Source organism: Pseudophryne corroboree, chromosome 6 (genome assembly GCF_028390025.1).
Source record: "Pseudophryne corroboree isolate aPseCor3 chromosome 6, aPseCor3.hap2, whole genome shotgun sequence".
Lineage (NCBI taxonomy): Eukaryota > Metazoa > Chordata > Amphibia > Anura > Myobatrachidae > Pseudophryne > Pseudophryne corroboree.
Window position 1 is genome coordinate 804598681 of NC_086449.1, and position 13647 is coordinate 804612327.

General features: G+C 46.9%; 1 protein-coding gene and 1 pseudogene across 3 annotated transcripts in view; both read right to left on the reverse strand.

Annotated features, from left to right (window-relative positions):
• Positions 1 to 13647, reverse strand: part of TMEM178B (transmembrane protein 178B) — a 518981-nt gene that overhangs the window by 345478 nt on the left and 159856 nt on the right. The window lies entirely within an intron of this gene.
• Positions 12233 to 12352, reverse strand: LOC134939000 (5S ribosomal RNA; annotated as a pseudogene).

The following is a 13647-nucleotide window of genomic DNA, read 5'->3' on the forward strand; positions in this document are numbered from 1 at the left end:
CTGATTGGTTGCCATGGGCAACTTCTCCACTGGCTCACTTCTCCACTCTTTTTACTGCTTCATGAATAGACCCCTAAATCTACAGGCTACCGTTATCGCCCCGCTTCACAGAACTCGCACCCTGTTACATATATACCCCTTTATCACCAGATCTATGCACCTACGTGAAACAGACTGCTCCTGTGCTAAACCTCTATTTGCACACATACAATACAGGGATGCCTTCTTACAGTCAGCGGTTGCAGGTCCAAAATGAATATTACGAGTGAATTCAATCAGTCTTGATTGTGTTAATTAATTAGCCAGGAAAAAAAATAGAGAAGGTCAGAGTTCAAACTGTCTAATTGTACCGGCGACGCTGCTGCTAAATGCCCACCTATAGTTCCTCCATAGTGCCAGTTGCTATGCAATTAGCTGCATCTCACCGGAAAAGAGCAGAGAATGGAAGGAGACAGTGGAAAGAACGGAAATAAAGTACAACCACTTTCAAATCTGTTTTTACACAACAGGACATACTTCATTCCTCACAAAGGGCCATATTCATAGATGGATGCAAATAAGAATTTATGGTGATCCCGCAGCCGCCGGAATACGTACAAAGATACGAGTGGCTGCGTCTCTAATCTGACGCTTTGCGTAAAAAGTCGTACAATCTGCACCATCGAACGCCCCTCGGACATTAGAGCAGTCCTATGGTTGTCTGAATGTCCATCGGGATATCACTGCCGGTGCCAGTGTAACTGTGAAAGGCGATGCCGCCGCCGGCCGCAACATGCCCACATCTAGCTAGCCAACCCCTTTACCACATAGCAATGGCCACTGAAATTCAGTGCGACTCAGATGCTTGGTGGAGATTTAGAACACTGACTGATTCAATCCAACATCCACGCTGCGTACGCCTACAGGCCCCGAGTCTCAAGCTCGATAAATCTTAACTCATGTGACAAATAATCCCAGTTTTAAAATGTTATTAATTATTCATCAAAAGTAAGCCAACATGGGGAAACCATATGTAAAAGTACCCCCCCACACCCAGGCACACGGACTGGTGATGTAAACCAACCCTGGAAAAGTACCGTGAGCGCTCGCGACCAGGTGGGGGAGCCGTAGTCACAGCTCATAGGGGTGTGCCACGACTCACATGGGTCTGGTTTCGTGGTACTCCCCCCATCTCTCTGAATATTGGGCGGATGAGCAGAGGACCAGGAGGTGGAGCTACTTGGTCAGCCTCTGTTTCTGTGAGCCGCCCAGCAGAACAAAGTTGCTCGGACAGTCCCGGTCTCTCTGCGGGTCCGGACTGGCCCATCAGGCCATGGGCCCTTCTGGCATTTGCCAGAAGTGCCAGATGGGCAGTTCGGCCCAAAGATCAGTACGTATGATGCTCAGAGAAATCCCAAAGAACCTAAAGACTCCATTCCACATTCTATAGGCCTCTGTCAGCATGGTAAATGTTTATGACTCTATCATTAGAGAGAGGCTACACAAACATGGCCGTCACAGAATTGTTGCTAGGAGAAAGACCTCTGTCCCTCCAAAAACACATATCAGTGGTGTTATTTATAGGGAATAGGGCTGGCTTAGGCTATACACAAACGCACACACTTGCTGTTTAAACACATTCACAAAATTATAATATATGCCGGAGTGATGAAGAAGTCACGCATCAGCGGAACATTTTTAAATGGCCAATCACAAGCATTCGGGAACGATAATATCATCGTCATTAGTTGTTATTTGCACCTACCCCTGATCATCCTCAGATAATTCAGTTTTTCCCGCTGTATATGCGTCTGTATAACCGGCTACATCTGTTCGCACTTGCGTAAACACACCCTTCAGATATCTTTGCATCAAAGAAGAATAATGGATGACTGTGTATTAGTCAGTTCTTGGGTTCACCCTCCCTGCCTGGTTGACTGACACTTCTGATAAGTCCATTAGGTCTGGTTCCCATCGTTATAAAAGCGTGATGCATTTCCTTTGTAGATATAAAATGTTCTTTAGGATTTGCTTTCTTGCTCATCTGCACCCTATATGTGTCTGCCCACCCTCTATGGAGCTGCTAACTGGACGCTGCTCAAAACAGCTTGGGAAGAGCTTGCAACATGCGTGCCGGCTATTGGCAGCCTCTCACCGTGCTATACCCACTCAATAACTTTCCTCTGAAAATCAATGGAGCGAAAGGTACACTTCTGCTAATGCAGCCTGTGCTCCGGAGCGTGTGCTGACAGGGCAGAAGCACAGAGGGGCTGTCTAATATGGAGAGTTTTTTAATTAAAATATTATGCAAACCCTTTAGGACACAGTGTCAAAAGATAAGGGCAGGTTGTGCATTCCAAATTAAGCTTTAACAAAAGGCTCTGAGGGTTGCAAGCGGCGTGTGTTCCGTGATTAACCATTTGCATCCAGCGAGGCACTGGTCGCAACACTTGGATGCATAATGGTTACATACCCATTCCATCAGGTACAAAATGCTCTGCTCCTGGACTTCCTTGCCAGTGGCAGTTGCAGAGCTTGGGCTGCAGCGCCATCCAAAATTCAAATAGGAAAGCCACACCAACTGCGATGAGTACTGGATGGCGATATTTGGCAGTGTTTGGAGTGGCAGTTGGTGTAGCTCCCCTACTTGAACTGGTGACTGCTCTGCAGCCCAACCTCTGGAGTCACCACAGGCAGGGAAGTCTAGGAGCTGAGCATTTTGTACCTGATGGAATGGGTCATGTTGGGGGGGGTGTAGTTATTCCAGTGTAGTTGTTCAGCATCACACTCTCATGTATAAGGACTGTATCTATGCAGCGTTGATAATCACAATATCTGACAAATAAATCTGTAAAAATGCTCTTTTGGTACTTAGAACAATTTAACAAGTGGTTAAGGGGCCCATTTACCAAAATCTGCCTGTGACCGGACGGTCCCGTACGATATCCCTCACCGCTTTCGCGTCTCATCCCCAGTACACAGAATGGATGTTTAGGTCACACAAGACCTGGCCACATAGGGGATTCCCGCTTACCGTCAGTAACCACCTGTTACTGACTCCACCCACTGCGCCGTGGGCGGGTTTATGCAGCCACCACCAAACTCCTAAGCTGCCGTGGCGTTTAGAACCACGGTTCTGCTCTGTATGTGCCGACATGCTGCCTTACCACACCTGTGTGGTGTTGACGAATCCCCACTAGTCGCTTGACTAGGCCTTTACCGGTAGCTGGCGGAAGGCGGAACTTGGAGACGCTGGTTCACCCTCGACAGCCGGTGAACGGGGCTAGGTTTCGCATAGCCCTGTAGGTCACAAGATGACGCGGTCGTCTTTAGGCAGAAGATCTTTATTTGCCCAAATACAGCCTTCAAAAAGGCTCAGCAATACAGCAAGATGTTAAAGCAGAATTAAACTGGTATAATACACTACGGATGCTCGCAGGCCTCCTTTTTATTTCAATTTTCCACACAGTACAACAGGGGGTCATGTCCCCCCTGAGTCCTTTCCATCCAATCAGGATATCTTACAAAATACAAATAAATAAATTACATTTCAAAAGGATATAAGTGCATGACACAATTTCCTCCTTCCTGTCACACAGACAACGTTTGTTATCAGTTTAACATTCATTATTGATAAATTTATTACATAGCTTCAAAATACAAATGTTTCTGTCTCATTCACATCTCCATGCAAACCCAGTGTTTGGGATTACAACAGGAAAGGCTGCAACACAAACAAACAGTCTTCCTTCCACCTTCGTTTGTATTTCAAAGATGTTTGGCCACCAAAAGGCTGGCTAATTGACACTTATTTGTACATAGCAAGTCTGGAGCTAGGACAATTACCATACGACTTCCTATGCAAAAGTGTCTCAAGAACTATTTTCAAGGCCTTTTTAGAAACAAAATACCTTGTACTTTTCTCATAAGTGCCCTGTCAATGCAGTTCATCATTCTCCAACTGCGCACTGCGCAGCAATATAACATATGACACATTAATAAACATATTTTAAATACCCGGTGCCTAGCACCCACAATACATTTAAAGATGGCGCCTAGCGCCAGTGCACAGTTTAAAAGTGGCGTCAAGCGCCCATTGTCTCTAAAAAAAAAAGGTGCCGGGCACGAGGGGTTAACCCCTTCAGTGCCACGGCCGCCATTACCCCTGTGGCTGGAGGGTCTCTCCGCCCCCCCCCCAATTCAAGCGGGAAAACCAGCGAGTCATGTCCCAACGATATGGCTCCTGGTCCCGCAGTCTCTTGGGTGGAAGGGGACACTACCTTGGGGGTGTAGGCTCCGGCCTAGACAGTTAATCCATATTATGGTGGTCCGATTCTTGTGGGGACACAATGTTCACATAGTCCACATGAAGTCCAAGTCTCCACCACAACAGTCTGTCAATTCTCCCCAAGGAAGGTTGCAGCCACCTAACAGGTGGGTGGTAAGTCAACACTGTGGGGGGCCAGTTACGCAAACAAAGTTTAAACTGGTCCAATGTACACACAAGTGCCACCCAAGGTGTCCCAATTGTGGCATACCCCACCTCCCACCATAGCAGTGTTCTGCTCAAACAGGCCACAGGGTGCTCCTGCCCATATGGCTCTTTCTGGCTCAGTACTGCTCCCAGTCCATGCAGTGGCGCAGTAGTTCTTACCACAATGTCCTGGTCAAGAATGTGCGCCATCAGCACTGGAGCGGGTACCAGAGCCTCCTCCAATGACTGGAATGCCAACTCACAAGCGGGTGCAAAGTCCACTGACTTGGGGATGCTTTTCCTAGTTATCTCTGTAAGGGGGTTCACTACAGAACTAAAGTCGGTGACAACGTGTCTGTAGGGCCTTACAGGTTCTAAGGTCAGTACCAGTTTGGGTGATGTGGGCCAGGGACAGCCTCTGGTCGCCTCTGCTTTGGGCCTACTCCTGTCTCCTCCCACATGGTGCCCCAGGCACTGCACCTCTGTCATTCCTAGCTGGCAACTGTCTGCCCTAACTGTCAGACCTGCCCTCCAAGCCTCCTCTGTCGACCTATGACTCGGGAAACCTACCCTGTTACCTAGGCCTACTCTTTGCTCCTCGTCCGCTACCTGTGCCACAGTGATGGCAGCCAGACCACCAGCCTCTGGATCCTGTGTGGCATCCACTACAGGGAGGCTGCATGTCTTCCCCGATCTACTGCGCATAGGCAGGGGACCTGCTATGTCCACAGCAACTTGCTGTAAAGGTTCTCCTACGGGCAGAGGCCCAGAGACAACACAACCGCTGGAGTGCCCAAGCTGCCAATCTTACCCTGTTGCCTTTCTCTCTCTCTACTGTATGTCCTTGCTGTCCCTCTCTCATGCAGAGCAGGGAGGCGCCAGGCTGGAGAGGCGCTCTCTCTGCTCTACATCCCTGCTGTGCTGTCTGTTGTTGCCGCTGGCTGCCGCTGCGCCCTCACAATAAGCACAATCACGGCCTGAAAAGGGGGCAGAGCCATGCAGTATCAGGGGGTGGAGCTGCACAGGCCTTGAGGGGGCGTAGCTACATGGACGGGACCAGGCCAGGGCTGCATGTAACAGGATGAGCTGCTGCTGTTACCTGGAGGGAGAGTACGTGAGGTGTGTGTGTGTGTGTGTGTGTGTGTGTGTGTGTGTGTGTGTGTGTGTGTGAGTAGGCTTGCACTGATGTGTATGTGTGTGGCACCAGTACTGCGGGCATCATGTGTGTAAGTGGCGCTACTACAGTGGGCATTATGTGCATAAGTGGCGCTACTGCTGTGTGCATTATGTGCATAAACGTCGCTACTGCTGTGTGCATTATGTGTGTAAGCAGCGCTACTGCTGTGGGCATTATGTGCATAAGCGGCGCTTCTGTCGTGGGCATTATGTGTGTAAGCAGCGTTACTGCTGTGGGAATTATGTGCATTAGTGGTGCTACTGTCGTGGGCATTATGTGTGCAAGCGGCGCTAAAGCTGTGGGCATTATGTGTGCAAGCAGCGCTACTGCCAGTGGACATTATGTGCATTAGTGTTGATACTGCTGTAGTCATTAGGTGTGTAAGAGGCACTACTGCTGTGGGCATTATGTGCATTAGCGGCATTACTGCTGTGGGCATTATGTGCGTGAGGAGTGCTACTGCTGTGGGCATTATGTGCGTGAGGAGTGCTACTGCTGTGGGCATTATGTGCGTGAGGAGTGCTACTGCTGTGGGCATTATGTGCGTGAGGAGTGCTACTGCTGTGGGCATTATGTGTGTAAGCGGCACAACTACTGTGGGCATTATGTGTGTAAGCGGTGCTACTGCTGTGGGCATTATGTGTGTAAGCGATGCTACTGTGGGCTTTATGGGCCTAGTTCAAGGTTGATTGCAAAACAACATTTTACTCTAATGGGCAAAACCATGTGCACCAGTGACGTGCGGTGGGGTGAGGCAGAGCCTTTTCTGTCATACTAACGTTTGAGCTAGAGTTTTGACTGTATAAAGTATATGAAAAATACAAAGAAAATGTTTGAAATATCTTTTTTGCATTATTCTAATAATTTTAATAGCCAAAACTCTGGAGTAAAAAGTCTATGGCCTCACCTGCCTATCTATTCCGCACATCTCTTATCAAAACTCACCAAATTTCCAGGAGTTTATAATGCTGCACCTGTGTATAATGGCCACATGAAACCTTTGGCTCATATATTGCGTGTAAATTTGGCTCTGGTGCTAGACAGTGCCTCCTGAGCCATTTAGCTCACCGCACGTCCCTGATGTGCACTGCAGGTGGGGCAGATATAATATGTGCAGAGAGCGTTAGGTTTGGGTGGGGTGTCTACAAACTGAAATCTATGTTGCAGTGTAAAAATAAAGCAGCCAGTATTTACCCTGCACAGAAACAAAATTACCCACCCAAATCTAACTCTCTCTGCACGTGTTATATCTGCCCCACCTGCAGTGCACATGTTTTTGCCCATTAGAGGAAAATGTTGTTTTGCAATCAACCCTTGAATTAGGCCCAATGTGCGTAAGCGGCGCTACTGTGGACATTATGTATAAGGGGCGCTACTACTGTGGGCACTTTGTGTAAGAGGCACTACTGTGGGCATTACGTATAAGGGATGCTACTACTGTGGGCATTATGTATAAGGGATGCTACTACTATGGGCATTATGTATAAGGGATGCTACTACTGTGGGCATTATGTATAAGGGATGCTACTACTGTGGGCATTACGTATAAGGGATGCTACTACTATGGGCATTATGTATAAGGGATGCTACTACTCTGCATTATGGGGGTAATTCAGATCTGATCGCTGCTGTGTGTTTTCTCACGGCGCGCGATCAGATCCGAACTGCGATTGCGTCTGAGCACAGCGCTGGCGGGATGGACGGCTTCTACGGGGATCAGCACCCTGCGACGGGAGGTGCAAAGGATCCAGTCACATGGGCGTTCGCAAGGAGATTGTCAGGAAGAGGCCATTTGTGGGTGGCAACTGAGCATTTTCCGGGAGTGTCCGGAAAAACGGAGGCAGGCTCAGGTGTTTTGAGGGAGGATGTCTGATGTCAGCTCCGGCCCAGATCAGGAGGATTCAATCGCAGTGGCTGAGTAAGACCTGGGTTGCGCATAGACTGCACAAACTGATTTTTGTGCAGCTCTGCTAACAAAGCGATCGCACACTTGCACAGCATTTTCCCCTCCCCCTGCAGGCGGCGATATCTGATCGCAGGGCAGCAGAAAACGCAGTCCAGCGATCAGATCTGAATTAGGCCCTATGTGTAAGTGGCAACTACTACTGTGGGCATTATGGGTATAAGTGGCACTACTGTGGGCATTATGTGTATAAGGGGCGCTACTACTGTGGGCATTATGGGTATAAGTGGCACTACTGTGGGCATTATGTGTATAAGGGGCGCTACTACTGTGGGCATTATGGCTTTAAAGGGAGAAGTCATAATCATGGGAGGCTTTAATTTACCTGATGTAATTGGGAGGGGTCCTTTGCAAGTTCAGCTACAAGTGGCAAATTTCTAAATTCCTTACAGGGAGCATCTCTCAAGCAATTAGTGAGGGAGCCCACTCACAAAGACTCAATATTAGATGTAGGGGGTCATTCCGAGTTGATCGCTCGCTGGCTAGTTTTAGCAGCCGTACAAACGATATGCCGCCGCCCACTGGGGAGTGTATTTTCGCTTTGCAGAAGTGCGAACGCTTGTGCAGCCGAGCTTTGCAAAAACAGTTTGTGCAGTTCCTGAGTAGCTCTGAACCTACTCAGCGCTTGTGATCACTTCAGCCTATTCGTGTCCGGATTTGACGTCACACACCCGCCCAGCGAACGCCCAGCCACACCTGCGTTTTTTCAGACACGCCTGCGTTTTTGCAAACCCTCGCTGAAAACGGTCAGTTGACACCCAGAAACGCCTCCTTCCTTTCAATCTTCTTGCGGCCATCAGTGCGACTGAAAACTTCGCTAGAACCTGTGCACAATGTCAAAGTCGAAAAATATTGCAGTACACACATCACGTACAAACCACACACAGATGGCCTCCGTGCGCGTACTTGCGCTGCCGTGTGTGCGCATATTTGCAATCTGCGTATGGTCGCTCCCGCGGACATGCGCATTAGCGCGTGGTATGAGTATTTACGGTAGAGATTGTGAGCGCACGAAAAACCATCATAACACATTACATATTTAATCCAAATAGTGCACAATGTACACATAGTCCCCCTGCACCACATCAGAAAGTTACAGCAGTTTAAATGGTTACAGAACAAAGGGATTCACCTTTACAGGATAGGAGGGGACAGACTAAGGTTATAAGGTGGTGTTTGGTATCCAGCTGTAGGGTATTTTAAGGGTAACATTCCGGTGTTGGTCTGCGGAAGATCGCATGTTCCTGTAGATAGTTATGTGCAGAAGCAGAATATAGAGATAAACTGCATTTACTGTACATTATGTATGCGGCGGGAATCCAGAGGAGACCACCCACAAGAACAGTTGGAACAGACATCGCCCACCAATTCAAACCGACCTATGACCTCTCCTGTACTGTAAATGTGCATTCCTGTGTCCAATGGACAAAGGGATTACAGTATCTATTGTGTTGTACTTTGGAAGAATTTTATAAAGAGAGCCTGCTGCAGGCCTGGTCAGACACAAGACTCACAACGTTATCTATCAGATAATGGAGGACCAGACTTGGTAGCGCGGCGGATCCACTCGCGTATGTACCATTGATTGTAGCCATTATTCTGTTATATTCATTTATATTGCATTGTATATATTGTAACCCCCTTTCAGCAATAATACGCTGTTGTGTCGGAACCCAGTGGTTTAACTACAAATCGGTGTTGTGTTTTCCTTTCCCTGCTAAGGTTTAAAAGTGTATTCATTATCGCATTGCTTAGCTGTATAAGGTTTAAAGTGTATTCATTGGGTGTGTACGCGCTGTGTGTGTACTTTGTACCGTCAGCGCGGCGTTTGTACACAGAGTCCGTACATTGTACGGGACTCTGTACGCTAATAGCGTAAAAAGTACGTAGCGTGTGTACTAAGTATAGCGGTCGCAGCGGCTTCAGGTTAAAGTGTGTTTAGAGTGTATAGAAGGTATAGCTTTTCATTCCTGTATATAAATCGACATTATCAACAACCACAACGGGCTTTGTACCCGTACGTCGCGCGTGCGCATTGCGGGGCATACGCATGTGCAGAAATGCCGTTTTCTTTTAGCCTGATTGCTGCGCTGCGAACAACGGCAGCTAGCGATCAACTCGGAATGACCCCCATAATTCTTACAAATGGTGACAGGATATCAGACATATATGTGGGTGAGCACCTGGGATCCAGTGATCATCAAGCAGTATGGTTTAGTATAAAGACAGGATCCAACTCCTGTCACACAAAAACAAAGGTGTTGGATTTTAGAAATGCTGACTTTGCAAAAATGGGGAGATGTTTAAGTGATTCATTGGCAGACTGGAGGAACTTGGAAGGAGTGCAGGAGAGGTGGGAAAAACTGAAAAGTGCAATACTAAGTGCAACAGACCTTTGTATCAAAAGGGTTAGGAAAAGCACCAGGAAAAGGAAGCCAGTGTGGTTCACAAAAGACGTATCAACTAGTGTGAAAGCAAAAAAGATGGCTTTTAGAAAATACAAACAGACCCAAAATAATAATGACAAAGAGGTGTATCTTGACAGACGGAAGGATGCTAAGAAAGTGATCAGACGTGCCAAGGCAGAAGCTGAGGAGACAATGGCCCAGTCAGTAGATAAAGGGGGCAAAACTTCTTTTAAGTATATAAATGAAAGAATGAGACTTAAGACAGAGAGTGAGAATTTGGTGGAGGGAGACAAGGCAATAGCAGATCACCTAAATAATTATTTTTGCTCAGTATTTACTACAGAAGAAGGGAAGGTGCCCCAGTTATGTTGCAAGGACATTCATAAAAATAAGGTAGATGAAAGTACATTTACAGAGGAGAAGGTCCTAACTGAACTTTCAAAACTAAAAGTGGATAAATCAATGGGGCCAGATGGGATACACCCAAGGATACTAAAAGAGCTAAAAGATGTGCTGGTGGCACCATTAACAGGATTATTTAACCAGTCACTAAATACAGGTGCCATTCCAGAGGACTGGAAAAGAGCAAATGAAGTTCCACTTTACAAAAGCGGAAGCAAGAAAGAAGCAAGTAACTACAGACCAGTAAGCCTTACATCAGTAGTAGGGAAAGTAATGGAAATACTATTAAAAGAAAGAGTTGTGGAATATCTTATATCAAACATCTTACAGGATCCAAAACAGCATGGATTTACTGGTGGGAGATCATGCCAAACAAATCTTATTGACTTTTTTGACTCTGTGATGAAAATAATAGATCAAGGGGGAGCTGTAGATGTAGCATATCAAGACTTTAGTAAGGCATTTGACACTGTCCCACATCGCAGACTGCTAAATAAACTTGAAAGCGTGGGGGTAGATTATAAAACAGTTAAATGGATAAGAACCTGGTTGCAGGATAGGAAACAGACAGTTGTAGTAAATGGAGTGCAATCTATGGAGGGAAATGTTACCAGTGGAGTACCCCAGGGATCTGTACTCGGACCAGTTCTCTTTAATATCTTTGTTGGTGACATTGCAAATGGTATTGAAGGGAAAGTATGCCTTTTTGCAGATGATACAAAGATATGCAACAGGCTAGACACACCAGGAGGGGTAAAACAAATGATTGATGACCTAGAGAGGCTTGAAAAATGGTCAAGAATGTGGCAACTACAGTTTAATGCTAAAAAATGCAAAATCATGCACTTGGGTCTCAAAAACCCAAAGGCTAAATATTATATCAAGGGTACTATAATGGAAACTACTGAGGAGGAAAGGGATTTAGGAGTCACTATTTCAAGTGACTTAAAGGCAGGAAAGCAATGCAACAAAGCAATGAGAAAGGCAAGTCAGATGCTTGGTTACATAGGGAGAGGAATCAGTAGCAGGAAAAGAGAAGTAATAATGCCACTGTATAGGTCATTGGTGCGGCCCCATCTGGAATACTGTGTCCAGTTCTGGAGACCATATCTCCAGAAGGATATTAATACAGAAAATACGGAAAGGCTAAAAGATCTTAACATGTATAGTTTGGTTCAAGAAAGGGGTTTGTGGGAGCCGCACCGGTCTAGCAACAATTTTTGTACGAAAAGCAATCTGAGTAATGTCCTCTGAGAAACTGAAATTTATGTTATAGAATTGCTTCAGATTAAGGTAACTGTGCATATAGAAAGATAGTATGTCTTTTAAGGTGCACTAAATATAGTTACCATTCAGTGGTGCTCCCATGAGTCAGAAATATATTGAGAAAAATACCAAATAAGAGAAATGGAAAAAGAAGTAGACTCTTGTTTGGGAGCACTCTAACTCAGAGGAACTAGGTTGTATACATGTCTTAAACTGGTAAAATCATGATTTTAATAGATTCTTGTTAAAAATATATAGAATTATCGGAGTTCAAAACTTATTCTATGTGATTCAAGACTATTGTGCAAAAAATATCTATATCAATTTAGTAAATAATTAGCGAAAATTGCTATAATATAATGTAAGCCGGAAAAGCTTTAGAATTCACAAAAAAGGGGGGGGGGGGGGAACACCTACTAGTCTCAATGGTGTCTGTCAAGTGAATATATGACCATCATTCATACTGCAAAAATCCCAAATGGAAAAAGTAGTTGCAGGGAATTAAATCATAGGTCATATGAATCCGAGTACCCATCTGTGACTTAGAATTGGGCAGCAAAATTTATTTGCAGTACCAGGATGTTCCAAGGTGGTCTCCCATCCGAGTACTGGTCCGGCCCTCCACTGCTTAGCTTCCAAGATCGGAAGAGATTGGGCATCTCCAGTGGGGTATGTCCGCAATTTCTTAAGCTAGCCCTTTCATTTGTCACTTTGTATTGGAAATGGAATCGTTCATATTTTCAACAAGAAAAATGAAAGAAGGACAGACACACATGTGAACGGCAGGCTCAAAAAGTGCAGATTGGATATGACAATTGTATGGCAAACAAGTATCAAGGCCATAAATATCCAATCAAAGTGAATCCTTCCTTATTTGCATTGTACTATACACCAGTCAATTGTATATAGATAACAAAATCATTCTTGGTTGTGCTGTCTAAATAAGACAGTAATAAGCATAAATTAATCACCAAGAAAGAACAGGGGAATTACTACAAAGAATCCTTTATAGTTAGTGGGTTAGTATCTGTGTTTTTCTCACAACCAAAGATCCACCATTGGTATACAAAATCTCTGAAATAAACAAAAATGAGAACAAATATTGTAGTACTAGGTGCTTCATCGCGCCCTACGGGCGCTCTTCACACCGTCGCAAGGGGCTACGCCCCCTTAACCCTTGCATGCCTTTCTGGGGTTTAATATTTGTATTATATGGAGTATTACCTGCATTCCTTTGTTAGTGGTTAAATATTGCACAATGAAAGGGCGTGCGATGGTGAAGGAGGCGCAGCCCCTTGCGACAGCGTGAACAGCACCTGCAGGGCACGATGTACAGAATGTAGCGGGTGCGGGGGGGACTGCGGATGGTGTCTGTAGATGCTGCAGGTGGAGGGGGGGCAGAAGTGGGGGTGGGGCCCGGATAGGGGAGGTTCGGTAGGTGCTGCGGATAGGGGAGGGGCAGAGGAGTGGGGGATGCAGATGGGGGAGGGGTCCGGAGGCACTGCAGGTGGGGGAGGGGCAGGGGTGCCACGGGTGGGAGAGGGGCAGGTGTGGGTGGGTGAAGGGTTCCGGAGGTGCTGTGGGATGGGAAGGGACGGGAGTGCCGGGGGTGGGGTAGGGGACCGCAGGCACCATGGGTAGGGTAGGGGCAGGTACGGGTGGTGCGGCGGATGGGGAAGGAGGTCCGGAGGTGCTGCAGGTGGTGGAGGGGCAGGTGCGGGGGTGCCATTGGTGGGGGAGGGGTGGGTGAGGGAGGGACCGCGGATGGAGGAGGGTGTCTGCAGATGCTGCGAGTGGAGGGGGGCAGGTGTGGGGGGAGACATATAAGGGGGGTGAATGGTGGAGGGGGCCTGGAGGTGCTCTGGGTGGTGAAGGGGCGGAGGAGTGGGAGCCGCGTGTGGTGTAGGTGGTCTGGAGGCACAGCATGTAGGGGAGGGGTGGAGTGCCGCATGTGGTGGAGGGGAAGGTGCGGAGGTGT